The 12,190-nt window shown below is 34.9% G+C and overlaps 1 non-coding gene across 1 annotated transcript; it reads right to left on the minus strand.

Annotated features, from left to right (window-relative positions):
* Positions 1–1,703: 1,703 nt before the first annotated feature.
* Positions 1,704–1,809, minus strand: LOC128036391 (small nucleolar RNA R71). Its single transcript, XR_008193188.1, has one exon. It is a non-coding gene; the product is annotated as a small nucleolar RNA R71 (small nucleolar RNA).
* Between the last annotated feature and the right edge of the window lie 10,381 nt (positions 1,810–12,190).

Consider the following 12,190-nt stretch of genomic DNA (forward strand, 5'->3'; position numbering starts at 1 on the left):
TAAGGATGACGACCACCTGAAGGCTATAAATAGGCTCCTTTGGCACATGTTATAGACACCTTTCCATTAACCTAGTTTCTTTCTTTATGATTTAGTTTCGTTTTCTTTCTTAGGTTTCTATAGTTTAGTTTATTTGTTCATTGTTTTCTTTCAAGAGATCGGGAATGTGGAATCATTCAACTCTGTGGATTTACGCTTAATATCAATACAATCAGGCTCTTTCATTTACTCTATCTTCTCGATTTAATTAGCATGCTTTCTCTTTACATCGATTATATATTGTTTATGAACGACATGAGGAACTGATCATTGTATGGGGGATTAGCAAGTGGAAGTATGATCCATTAACTATTTTGTAAGGTTACTCAGCGGATTAGCTGTTTGGGAAAGGGAAAATGTGAAACAAACCCTAGGCTTGACAACTTCAGGAAGTCATCAAGGTAGAATTAACCCAAGATTCATATTGCCCATCCCTGAACACCTTAACCCCAAACCAGTCTTGACTGTGAGGTCAGAAGATAAATAGTTCTTGCTGACTTATTATGTTAGTGGAAGATCGGAATATCCTGCTAGGGTAGTGACTAGTTGATTAACGAGAAACCCGAAGTGACAATTGATGGAGATTACCCAAGCGAGCTAATCACCCATAATTAGGTTTGATTTAGTCTTGTATTTTAATCTCCTGCATTTTATCTTTTTATATTGTTTTATTTTTATCATTATAAAAACCCCAAAAATCCTTTATTTTATATTCTTCGTACTATAACTGAATCTAAAGTATTAATTAGATATTTCAGTGCTTATGTTAGAATTGATCTAGCACTCGCCTCCCTTGGTGTACGATCCTTAAAGTACTTACCCACTTTGTTGTAAAACTAATTTACAACTAGACCCGTATAATTGCAGATATCGCCTCGTAATTCTATATTTTATTGTAGTATTCACACTTTGGACGTTAGTACGTCTGGGAGCAGTCAAGTTGTTGGTGCTGTTGCCGGGGAGGCAACGTCACTAGGTTAATTTTAATTTTTGCACATAATTAGAAAGTTTTTAAATTATAGATACGATTTTATTTGATTTCATTTATTATTACTAATCTTTTCTTTCTGGGTTTAGTGTATAACTCGCAGTAGGGGCACACCTATTGTAGCAGCCATAGATCCATAGAGAATAATCTGAAAAAATTGCCAACAACAACAGTAGCAAATGTAAGATCCACCACCACCAGCTGCGGGTAACGTACCACGTGAAAATCCATTGTTTAACGACACTGACAATAACGCCCTAGGAAACCCATTAGCACCACACCTTTCTGCAAACATACATATGGCTCGGAACGAAAGAACTTTAAGTGATTATACCTTACCAGGTCTAGACATGGTTCGAGAAGCTATAGCAAGGTTGACAATTACAGCTAACAATTTTGAGATAAAATCGGCTATAATTCAAATGATCTAGAAAAATTTACAATTTAGGGGCACTATGGCAGAGGACCCTAATCAACATTTAAAATAGTTCATTCAATCTGTGATGCTTTTAAGTATAACGGGGTCACTGATGATGCTATTTGTCTTCGTTTGTTTCCCTTTTCCTTGGTTGATAATGTTTTTTCTTGGTTAGACTCGCAGACACCAGGATCTATCACGACATGGGATGAACTCATTAGAAAATTCTTACAGAAGTTTTTCCCAGTAATGTAGTGTAATTAAGAAGAAATATTGTTGTCTTTAGACGAATGGAGGGAGAAAGTTTTTATGAGGAATGAGAACAATTCAAAATGTTGATTCAAAAATGCCCGCACCATGGATTTCCTGAGAGGATGCGACTGTAGGTGTTTTATAATGGTTTGGATGAAAATGCACGATCTAGATTAGACAGAGCAGTAGGAGGACCTCTTATTAATAGAACGTACGAGGATGCGTATGAGATCATCGAGAATATGGCACTAAACTCCTACTAGTAGCCAATTGAACGATTCACATATGGTCAGAAACCCGCTATGGTAAAAGCTATCCAAGAGGATGATAAGTATCAACAGTTAGTGGATAGACTCAACCATATTGAATCGACTTCTACACCGTCTATGCATGGGGTAGATAAACCGCTCTTCCACTATATCAATAACCCAGCCGATGATGTAAATTACGTCAAAAATAGGGGTAGAAACCCTTATTCAAATACATATAATCCCGGTTGGAGAAATCACCTGAATTTGAGATGGTGGAAACCAAGGAGCAGGTACTAATTTAAATCAAGTTAAAAACACTAATTACCAACCTCTTTATTTGCAAAACCCTAGGATAAGGTTAACCCAAATGACCATACTGCATGTGGTCAACGACTGGACAAAATTGGGGGAGAAATGCAGTCAATGAGAATTAATGTTAAGCAGGTGCAATCTGAATGCGCCAACTCAAAAAGAACATTGACTAAACTCGAGGATCAAATGAACTAATTGATGAGAATGATGGGTGACATCAAAAAAAAATTGCCACAGGTATTCCTAGTAACACAGAAGATAATCTATGGAGAGAAGGTAAGGAGCATATGAAATTAATTGCATTCTAATTAGGCAAAGTACTGAGTAGCCCAAAAACCATTACTCCAGAGATAATCGTGGAAAATAATGATGATCCTCAAAAGATATTCCTAGAAGTAGAAGAGGAGCCAGAGTCAGAGGAGGTACTCACACCGGTAACAAAGATAGAAAAGGAAGTAACTAAAGATCTGTTGGTACAAAAATCTCATTCCGTTCAAAAATAGAAGAAAAACAAAGGCGAGATGAGGGTGAATTTGTAAGTTTCCTAAAACTATTTAAAACATTGAATGTTAACCTACCTTTAATTATGTTAATTGAAAAAGTTCCAAAGTACGCCTAGTTTTTAAAAGAGATGATGGCTAGGCATAACAAAATTAAGGTAAGAGAACAAGTAACTTTAAATGCTTCTTGTAGCATGATTACTGAAAGAAAAGTACCTTAAAAATTAAAATACCTAGGGAGTTTTACTATTCCCATAGAGATAGGAAATATTCACTTTAATAGAGTTATATGCAATCTAGGAGCTAGTATTAATTTAATGACTCTATTGATTTTTGAAAAACTCGGGTTAAGGGATATGTAAAATACTCAATTAACATTACAATTGGCTAATAGGTCTTCAGTACATCAAAAAGGAGTATTGAAAGATGTGTTAGTCAAAGGGCGAAGTTTTATTATCCCTGTAGATTTTGTGGTACTTGATTTTGAAAAAGATTGTGGGATACTGATTTTAATAGGAACACTTTTTCAGCCACTTTGAGATCCACCATTGATTTAGAAAATAATGATTAAACTATGAAAATTAATGATGTGACTGAAACTTTTAAATGTGGTCATCAATCAAGCGATGAAGATAAGAGGAAGTTAGGGGAACAATGTAAAAATTTTTTTATTTCTAATGCCCCCGAGTCAAGGGACACACTTCCTTTTATACATACAGAAAGAATAGACATGTTTAAGGAAAGGGACAAACGGGCACAGGTGGAATAGGATGATGGAAGATGGACAAATATCGACAAAATAGGGAAAACCTCCATTGGTGAATTGGTGACACTGTTGGATGAATCCGACAATTAAACTTCAAAATTAGTTAAATTGTTGTTTAAATTTTTTAAATTATTGTATATGAAATTAATCGACTGGTTTAGATTTTAAATTTTATTTTATGTAGGTTCATCTCTAAACCGAAACATTCTTAAAGCTGGAAGTTCTTAGTCGAAACATAGCCAGCGTCGTGACACTGTTCCAATGAGTCGTGACATAGGAGACACTTTCCTTTAGACCTCTAAACTGTAGGGTGTGTCACGAAAATGAACCTCGGTGTCATGACAAAGCTAGTTTTCTAAGGATGTCGTGACACGAAACCCCTATGTCGAGACATCGCTGTAATTTTCCATAGGGTCGACCCGACCCAGTCGCACAACCTGGAGAAATTATCTTTATTTAACCTAATTTTTAACCCTTTCAAACCCTATTTGTTAACCTAAAACCACACTTACCTCTAATTAAAACACCTCTTAACCCCTAATTCCCCAAACTCTCTCAAATCCTTCAAAACCTATTAAACCCTAAACCCCCAATTTCTTACACATTTTATTTATTTTTCACAAACTATTCAACCATATTCAGGGCAATAAGGAACAAAAACATTATGGGAAATTAAGGAATTCAAACGAACTTCGATTATATATTAAAGGTTAAGAGTTCCTAAATTCAACTTTCTACTCTTCCATTGAATTGTTTGCTTAGTATTGTATTAGGATTGGAATATCATGTCTCCTAGAAAAGTTAGAAGAACCAATGAATCCAAACCATCGACGAATCCAACCCCTTAATTTTGTAAACCCGGATATTGGGAAATATTTTACGGAACTTCAACGAAAAACCTTTATCCAAGAGAGATGATTCGATTCATTAATGGTTGTGTGTAAGGAAATATGGCCCTTAGTTAGATATCATAGGTGGAAACATTTTTGGATGATCCTAAAAGAGAATGTCGTGGTTCCCATGGTTCAAGAGTTTTATGTGTCTTTACGGGACCATGAGTCTAGAAATACTAAAGGTCGTATGTGGGATATGGTACTTGTGCGAGGGAAGGAAGTGCAAGTAACCCCTCAAATCATTTGTTATATTTATAATGCTCTATATCATGAGAATGACTTCATTGATGAAATCGATCTAGAGTACTTCAAAGATATAGATATGGATAGTATTATAAACTTCTTGACTGAAGGTAGGGGTGAATGGAAATATCGCGCAAGTACCAATACCCTAGTATCTTTTCATCAAGCTATCATGTTTCCTAAGGCTAAAATGTGGATCCAATTTGTATGCCCAAGAATCATATCTGCTTTAAATGCTTCTAACGTCAATACGTTTAGATCAGTGCTACTCTATGGTATTTTGTAGAAAAAACAGGTATGTACCATCGGTAAATGGATTCATCAGAACTTGAGGAGATGCATTGGTGGCCAGAATGTGGGAGTCTTCTTTCCTTACCTAGTGACGGCATTATGCAGAAAGGCGGGTGTACCTATGACATCCACTGAGCAGTCCCTAAAATCATGCAAAAGTATTATTGGTGACACATTATTTCAACAATACACAGAATTACGAGCCAAACAAATGAAGGATTGGAACAAGCAACAACTAGAAGCGACTGCTACACCAACTACATCACAAAGGTTGACACGAGCTCAACAAGAAATTGGTGAAAGTAGTAATCCAAAGCTTGATTCGATGATACAGTGGATGCAAGAGTTAGGACCAATATTCCACTAACTTGCTTGGAAAAATAACATCTAGGTCCCTAATTACACACCTAACATGTTCGGACTGACGAATTCCAACCAACAAGAAGAAGTGCATGAAAGCAAGGAGGAAGGAAAAGACAAGGAGAATGATGAGAGTGTGGATATGCTAAAGAGGGCGATTGGACTATTTTAATTTTATAAAGACCATTATTAGTTTTTGGATGATTTTAATGTAGACTTTGTAGGAGTAGGAATAATAAATAGATTTTTCATTTTCTTGCATGTTGTTAAATTTTCTATGTAGGAACCCAACACGAAAGAGACACAAACAATTCAAGCTAACACGACCAAAAGAGGAAGCACCTACCATTAGCAGTTGCAGCGACCACGACCAATTGGGTAACTTCCTTCCTTATCTATTTATAGGCTACACATTGAGGACAATGTGTAAACTAAAGTGTGGGGGGTATCATAGAAAATTTGCTTCAAATTTTTACACTTTCTTTGATTTTTTTCTTGTCTTTTGTGTGTTTGAGCTTGTAGAAATAGAAGTGATTGTTTAGGAGCATGTATATAGGTTGCTTGTGTTCATGAATAAAATTTGCATTATCATAGGTGATTTTAAACTTTTGATTATTAGGCTACTAAAACCTATATGTTACACTATAAATAGGTATTAAGCAATCAATTGTACCAAGTGATATAGAAAATACAAGGAAACGATCATGCTAGTACGAATGGTAAATAATTGAATTTGTATTTGTTTAGTTGATTAAATTTGTGCATGTTAAGATATTTAGGGATGACCTAAGGCATTGTTTCGAACACATCCTGGGCCAAAAAGTTGTCCTAATTATATTTCACCTTTAGTACCAATTTTTGAGCCTATTGAAACTTCTTGATGAACCACATTACAAGCCTTGAGCCTGAAAATGTCAATTTGTATTTGCTACTATTCTTTGGTCCTGCACTACATAATTATAGATGCCTGACCATACGTATTGAGGGTTAAGTAGATACATCATGGCGGAGTTTGTAAAAATAGAGTGGAAAATGAAAGATTAGTGTGATAGGGAATTATAGGTTAGCCTGAAAGTGCAAAGTAAGAAGGAAAATCCAAAAACAAAATCCATACGAGTAGAAAAAGTACCTGAAAAGCCAAATAGCATTCTTAAGTGAGAAAATTGAAAAAGAACAGTGAGAAAGTCACAAAAATAGAAAAAAACTCATTCATTAGTGCACCAAAACTTGTAGGCTAGCTGTAGTTACTATGCCATGTTATGATTTCCTATATGGAGAGATAAGAAAAATAAGAGAAGGATAAATAAGGCGGCGAGCGTGTAAAGGTCTCTAAAGGAGAAGAATAGGGATCAGTACGATGTGCCCAACTATTTTCGTGTTTGTAATCCTTTTGATACTTACTATTTTTGAATTACATACCTATCTTAAGCTTCAAAACTTTACAAGTCAAAAAGTCCTATGTGACCTAAATATCCTTATACATGAATAGACATCATACTAGACATGTGCACAAATGACTATTTGTATTCTACTCAGATAATCAAAGTACTTGTATGATTTTTTAATGGATTCCTATAGGAGAGTCCTTTAATATTTGTATATTTTGTAACATACTGAACTTAGATGTTTGAAGTCAAAGGTGGTAAGTCAACTATTCATCATGTTGAAATTATTAGTAAACATGAAATGCTTAATTCATATGCTCCAAATTCAATACTTGTATCATACTTTCTCAAAGGTCGTCATGTTTATTTGTCATCTTTTTTATGTTGCTTGATGACAAACAATGACTTAAGTGTGAGTGAGTTTGATTTGTCGAGATTCTGTGTAGCAGATTAAACTAGTTTTCACACTTAAAGAGCCTGAATACAAGCATTTTCGTTACATTTTAGTTACCTTAATACAAGCATTTTCATTACATTTTAGTCAAGTTTCTTTAGTTTTACTTACATTCAATAAAATGTGCAAATTGAACCTTTTATTTACCCTAAGGGTTGAATAAGGCATAAGGGAGAACTAACGTACTTTGTGAATGTGCAGGAGACCATTAGAAAAAATTTTAGGATGATACTGGAGATTATGTCAGAACATGGGAGGACTGATGTTGCAAAATAGGGAAGAAAATTCCAGTTTGCTTTTGATGCTGCAACACAGACTGAGGGTGTCACGATATACCCCTAAAGATGGCTACAGAAGAGCATATTGGTTCCTATATCGCGACACAGGTCCTGGTGTGTTGTGACATCAACTCTGTGATAGAAATTAATCACGAAGTAGAGGCATTTTGGTCAACACAATCAAACTTAAATCTCGAGAACATCAGCTGACCTAGGGTTAAGGACGATGACCACCTGAAGGCTACAAACAGGCTTTTTTGGCACATCTTATAGACACCTTTCCATTAACCTAGTTTCTTTCTTTAAGATGTAGTTTCATTTTCTTTCTTAGGTTTCTAGAGCTCAGTTTATTTGTTCGTTGTTTTCTTTCATGAGATCGAGATTGTGGAATCATTCAACTTTATGGATTTACGCTTAATATCAATACAATCAGGCTCTTTCATTTACTCTATCTTCTCGATTTAATTAGCATGTTTTCTCTTTAAATCAATTATATATTATTTATGGATGCCATGAGGAACTAATCTTTCTATGAGGGATTAGTAAGTGGAGGTATGATCTGTTAACTATTTTGTAGGGTTACTCAGCGCATCAGCTGTTTGGGAAAGGGAAAATGTGAAACAAACCCTAAGACAACCCCGAGAAGTCATCAAGGTGGGAATTAACCAAAAATTCGTATTGCCCATCCGTGAACACCTTAACCCCAAACCAATTTGGACTATGAGGTTGGAAGATAAGTAGTTCTTGCGGACTCATTATGTTAGTGGAAGACCGAAAGACCCTGCTAGGGTAGCGACTAGTTGATTGACTAGGAACCCGAAGTGACAGTTGATGGAGATTACCGAAGCAAGTTGATTAGCCATAATCAAATTTGATTTATTCTTCCTTTTTAATCTCTTGAGTTTTATCTTTTTATTTTATATTATTCATTCTATAACTGAATCTAATGTATTAGTTAGATCTTTTAGTGCTCAGGTTAGAATTGATCTAGCACTCGACTCTTTTGGGTACGACCTCAAAGTACTCACCCACTCTGTTGTAAAACTATATTACAACTAGAACTGTATACTTGTGGATACCGCCTCATAATTCTATATTTTATTACAGTATTCACACTCTAGATGTTAGTACATCCGGAGGCGGTCAGAATGCCTTCACAGAAAAATTTGAATGAATGGCATGTAAGAAATTAGAAAAGAATGGCACGAAAGGTCCCCTGAAAGCAAAGTAAAGATATGGTAAATGTAAAAGATAGTGTATGGACAAGTAGAAGAAACTAAGTATCTAGCGAACTCTGAAAGAAAGCCACCGTGTGTAAATGAAATGGCAAAGCCTGCATAATAACAAGAAAAGTACAGTAAAGCTAGAGCATCCCAAAATAGGTGGTGAATTCGAGATATGTGTTATAGATAGCACCCTGAAGTAAATAAGAGCTGAGCGAACTATTTGTTAAGTAATGGGCATAGTCTACCTCACTCGTATGTAGTGGTAAAGTGAGTTAAGCATGAAATAAGATTTTAAGTGTAACATCCCGATTTAGGGCTTAGTCTGAATAGTGGTTTCGGGACCACAAAACTGATGAGGAAAAAATTATTTTTACTATATTTTTATGGCCTACAATTTAACTGAAAGATTTCGTGAAAATTTCATTCAAAAATTTTGACATTTGGGCACTCAATTTAGTCAAAAGGATTAAATTATAAAAAGTGCAAAAGTTGAGTTTTATATGTTAAAGGTATTTAATTGTTATGGAACTATAAATTAGATGTGCTTATATGGTAATTAGACCATTAGTTAGTGATGGACAAAAATGGACATGAGATAAGGGAAATAGGATTTTTTTAAAGTAAGGGCATTTTAGTCATTTAGTAAATAAATAGAATTAAAAGGGAAAAAAGATGTAAAAATTGTGTTCATCATCCTTGCTTGCTGCCAAAACTTAGCTAGGGTTTCTTCACTTTCTCAAGCTCATAGTAAGTGATTCCAAGTCCTGTTTTTAATGTTCTTTACGTTTTTGAAGCCCCGGTAACTTGATTTAGCTTATTCTAGCAATAATTTATTTTGAAAAATACCCATAGGTGAAATGTGTTTATTTTGATGTTTTATGGTAGAATATGAAGCTTGAAATTATGTTAAACAACTTTTGCTAAGTGATTTTAAGTGAAAACGAGTAAAACGACATAATCGGTAAAAATACCTAATGTTCATAAGTGTTAGAGTGGGAATTTGATGTTACCGTAGAAGGGAAAAATGTTCGTCATGTCATAAAACATAAGAATAAGGGATGAAATTTAATTTCCGAGCTTTGGGACAAAAGTGTAAATATGCAAAAGTTTAGGGGCAAAAACGTATTTTTTTCAAAGTTCAAGTTAAGTACTGTTTTGATGAATGTGAGTATTAAATAAGCTAAATTTTCTATTATAGATCAAGAAGAACAAAATTCGGAGTTAGACCGGGGAAAGAAAAAGGTTGAGGATTAAAGTGCTAGATTTGATCATATTTTGTACCGAGGTAAGTTTACGGTAAATAAATGAAATATTTTTGATAATTATTATTAATGTTGTTATTTTTCAACAATTATGTATTTATTTCATGAAAATATCTAATGTTAACTCAAGTATGAGATGATAGAGAATCAGTGTTAAAAGGCCCTATTGAAACGTGAGGAATGTATTGGATACAAATGTCATGACATTTGGGTAAAGAGATCCCATGTAAGACCATATTCGGGACATGCCATTGACATCATTGAGATTATGAGAGGTCCCATGTAAGACCATGTCTGAGACATGGCGTTGGCACTGAGATGAGAGGTCCCATGTAAGACCATGTCTGAGACATGGCGTTGGCACCGAGATGAGAGGTCCCATGTAAAACCATGTCTAGGACATGGCGTTGGCACTGAGATGAGAGGTCCCCCGTAAGACCATGTCTGGGACATGGCATGGGCACCGATATGAGAACTCCCATGTAAGGCCATATCTGGGATATGAAATTGGCAGTACAAGAAACATCCCATGTAAGACCATATCTGGGACATGGCTTTGGCATGTTATTATCAGAAAAGAGACCCAAGTATCCTTATTATTCCAATGTGGCTCAACGGGCTTGTAAACAAATTATGTTCCATGAAAGTTCAGGTAAAAGCATAAATAGCAAATTCAGGTGAGTTGTAAGAGTTAAGAACATATTGTGTTATCAATTGAGAACCAACATTTCAGCAAGAGAAGAGTAAGTTATACTCATGAGTTATCTAAGTAAACAAGTAAGTGAACGAGTAAGAGATTAAGTAAAGAGGAAATTAGAAATCATGACACTTGAGTATATTTATTTGTGTTAAATGTTGTTATTTATTTGCTTGTAAACTTACGAAGCTTTATGCTTACTTCTTTTATTTATTTTTCTTTCATATAGTATTATCAAGCATAGTCGAGATCTTGAAGACGTCGAAGAGCGTTCACACTATCAACCACCACAACTTGGTATTTTAAGACGATAAATGTTTCGACCTATGGCATGTATAGGGACTTAGTCATTTCAATTGTATATTATTAAATTATGACCAAAAGATGATATGTAAATATTTGATGATGAATAGTTATTAAAATGGCTAAGTATGAATGTGTTTGTTGTTATAAAAGTCTAGGTGATAAATTATGCATAGAAATCGTCAAAAAGTAAAAATTGGTAGTGAATCAGTTTTAAGACAGCAGTAGTGAGGTGATTTTGAAAAATCACCAAGAATAGTAGAAAATGAATTATAGGGTGTATGAGATACAGAATTAAAGCTTATCGAGTATATCTTCATAGAAAAATAATAGTGCAGACAAAGGAATTATGTATTCTGAGATATCTGCATTTTAGTTAGACAAGGTCAAAGTGGTTGTCGGAATCCCCTATTTTGACTTTCAGAAATCATTAAAAATTTAAGAAAAATAGTTATAAGTTGTAATTTATATGGCTAGATTCCTTATTGAGTCTATTTTCTGTAGAAACAAGTGAGAACACCATATGAAGTCTGTAAAATGAGATAATTGAATTTTACTGATGAGAGGTCAGGACAGTCAATCAGTGAAATAGGGGAGACTTTAACTAATAAACTGTACTAATTGGCTGAACCAAAAATTTTAAAAAATTTCTAGTAAAAAGATATGAGCCTGGTTTCAGGGAAAATTTACAGATCTAAATTTCAAGTTTCGTATCTCGAGTTATAATTGATTTAGTGACTGCTGCGCAGGTGGATAGCCTTATTATGAACAGTGAAATAACTTTTAAAAGCAAATTTTTATGCCCTGAACTTTTAAGTTAAGTCAAGTAATGCCTCATGCTCAACTTAGGCAACGGTCTCAAGTAAGGGGTGTTACAATTTATTGGTATCAGAGCAGGTTTAGTTGGTTCTCGGAATATTCAGTATGAATAAGAGTCTAGCTATACATGCCATACTTATATATTTTGATAGTGTGATGACTCCTGATGATTTTGAAATATTTTCTTTTATAGTTATGAATCCTGAACGAGCTGGTATAGATGAAGTAGAGAGTAATGTGCTCGCTCCCACAGAAGGGACGGTCCCACCAGATGTTAATGTTAGTGAAAGGCCCATTACAATTAGTCAGGGAAGAGGGGCTCGAGAAGTCTTTTTCCATGCTATGAATGAATCGTTTGTCGAGTTCGTTAGTACGAATCCGACTATTAGATCACCACCCCCTCATGATTTTTAGATTCCCCATGTAGCTCCCCCAGTTATAGGTACAGGTACA

This window comes from Gossypium raimondii, chromosome 13 (genome assembly GCF_025698545.1).
Source record: "Gossypium raimondii isolate GPD5lz chromosome 13, ASM2569854v1, whole genome shotgun sequence".
Lineage (NCBI taxonomy): Eukaryota > Viridiplantae > Streptophyta > Magnoliopsida > Malvales > Malvaceae > Gossypium > Gossypium raimondii.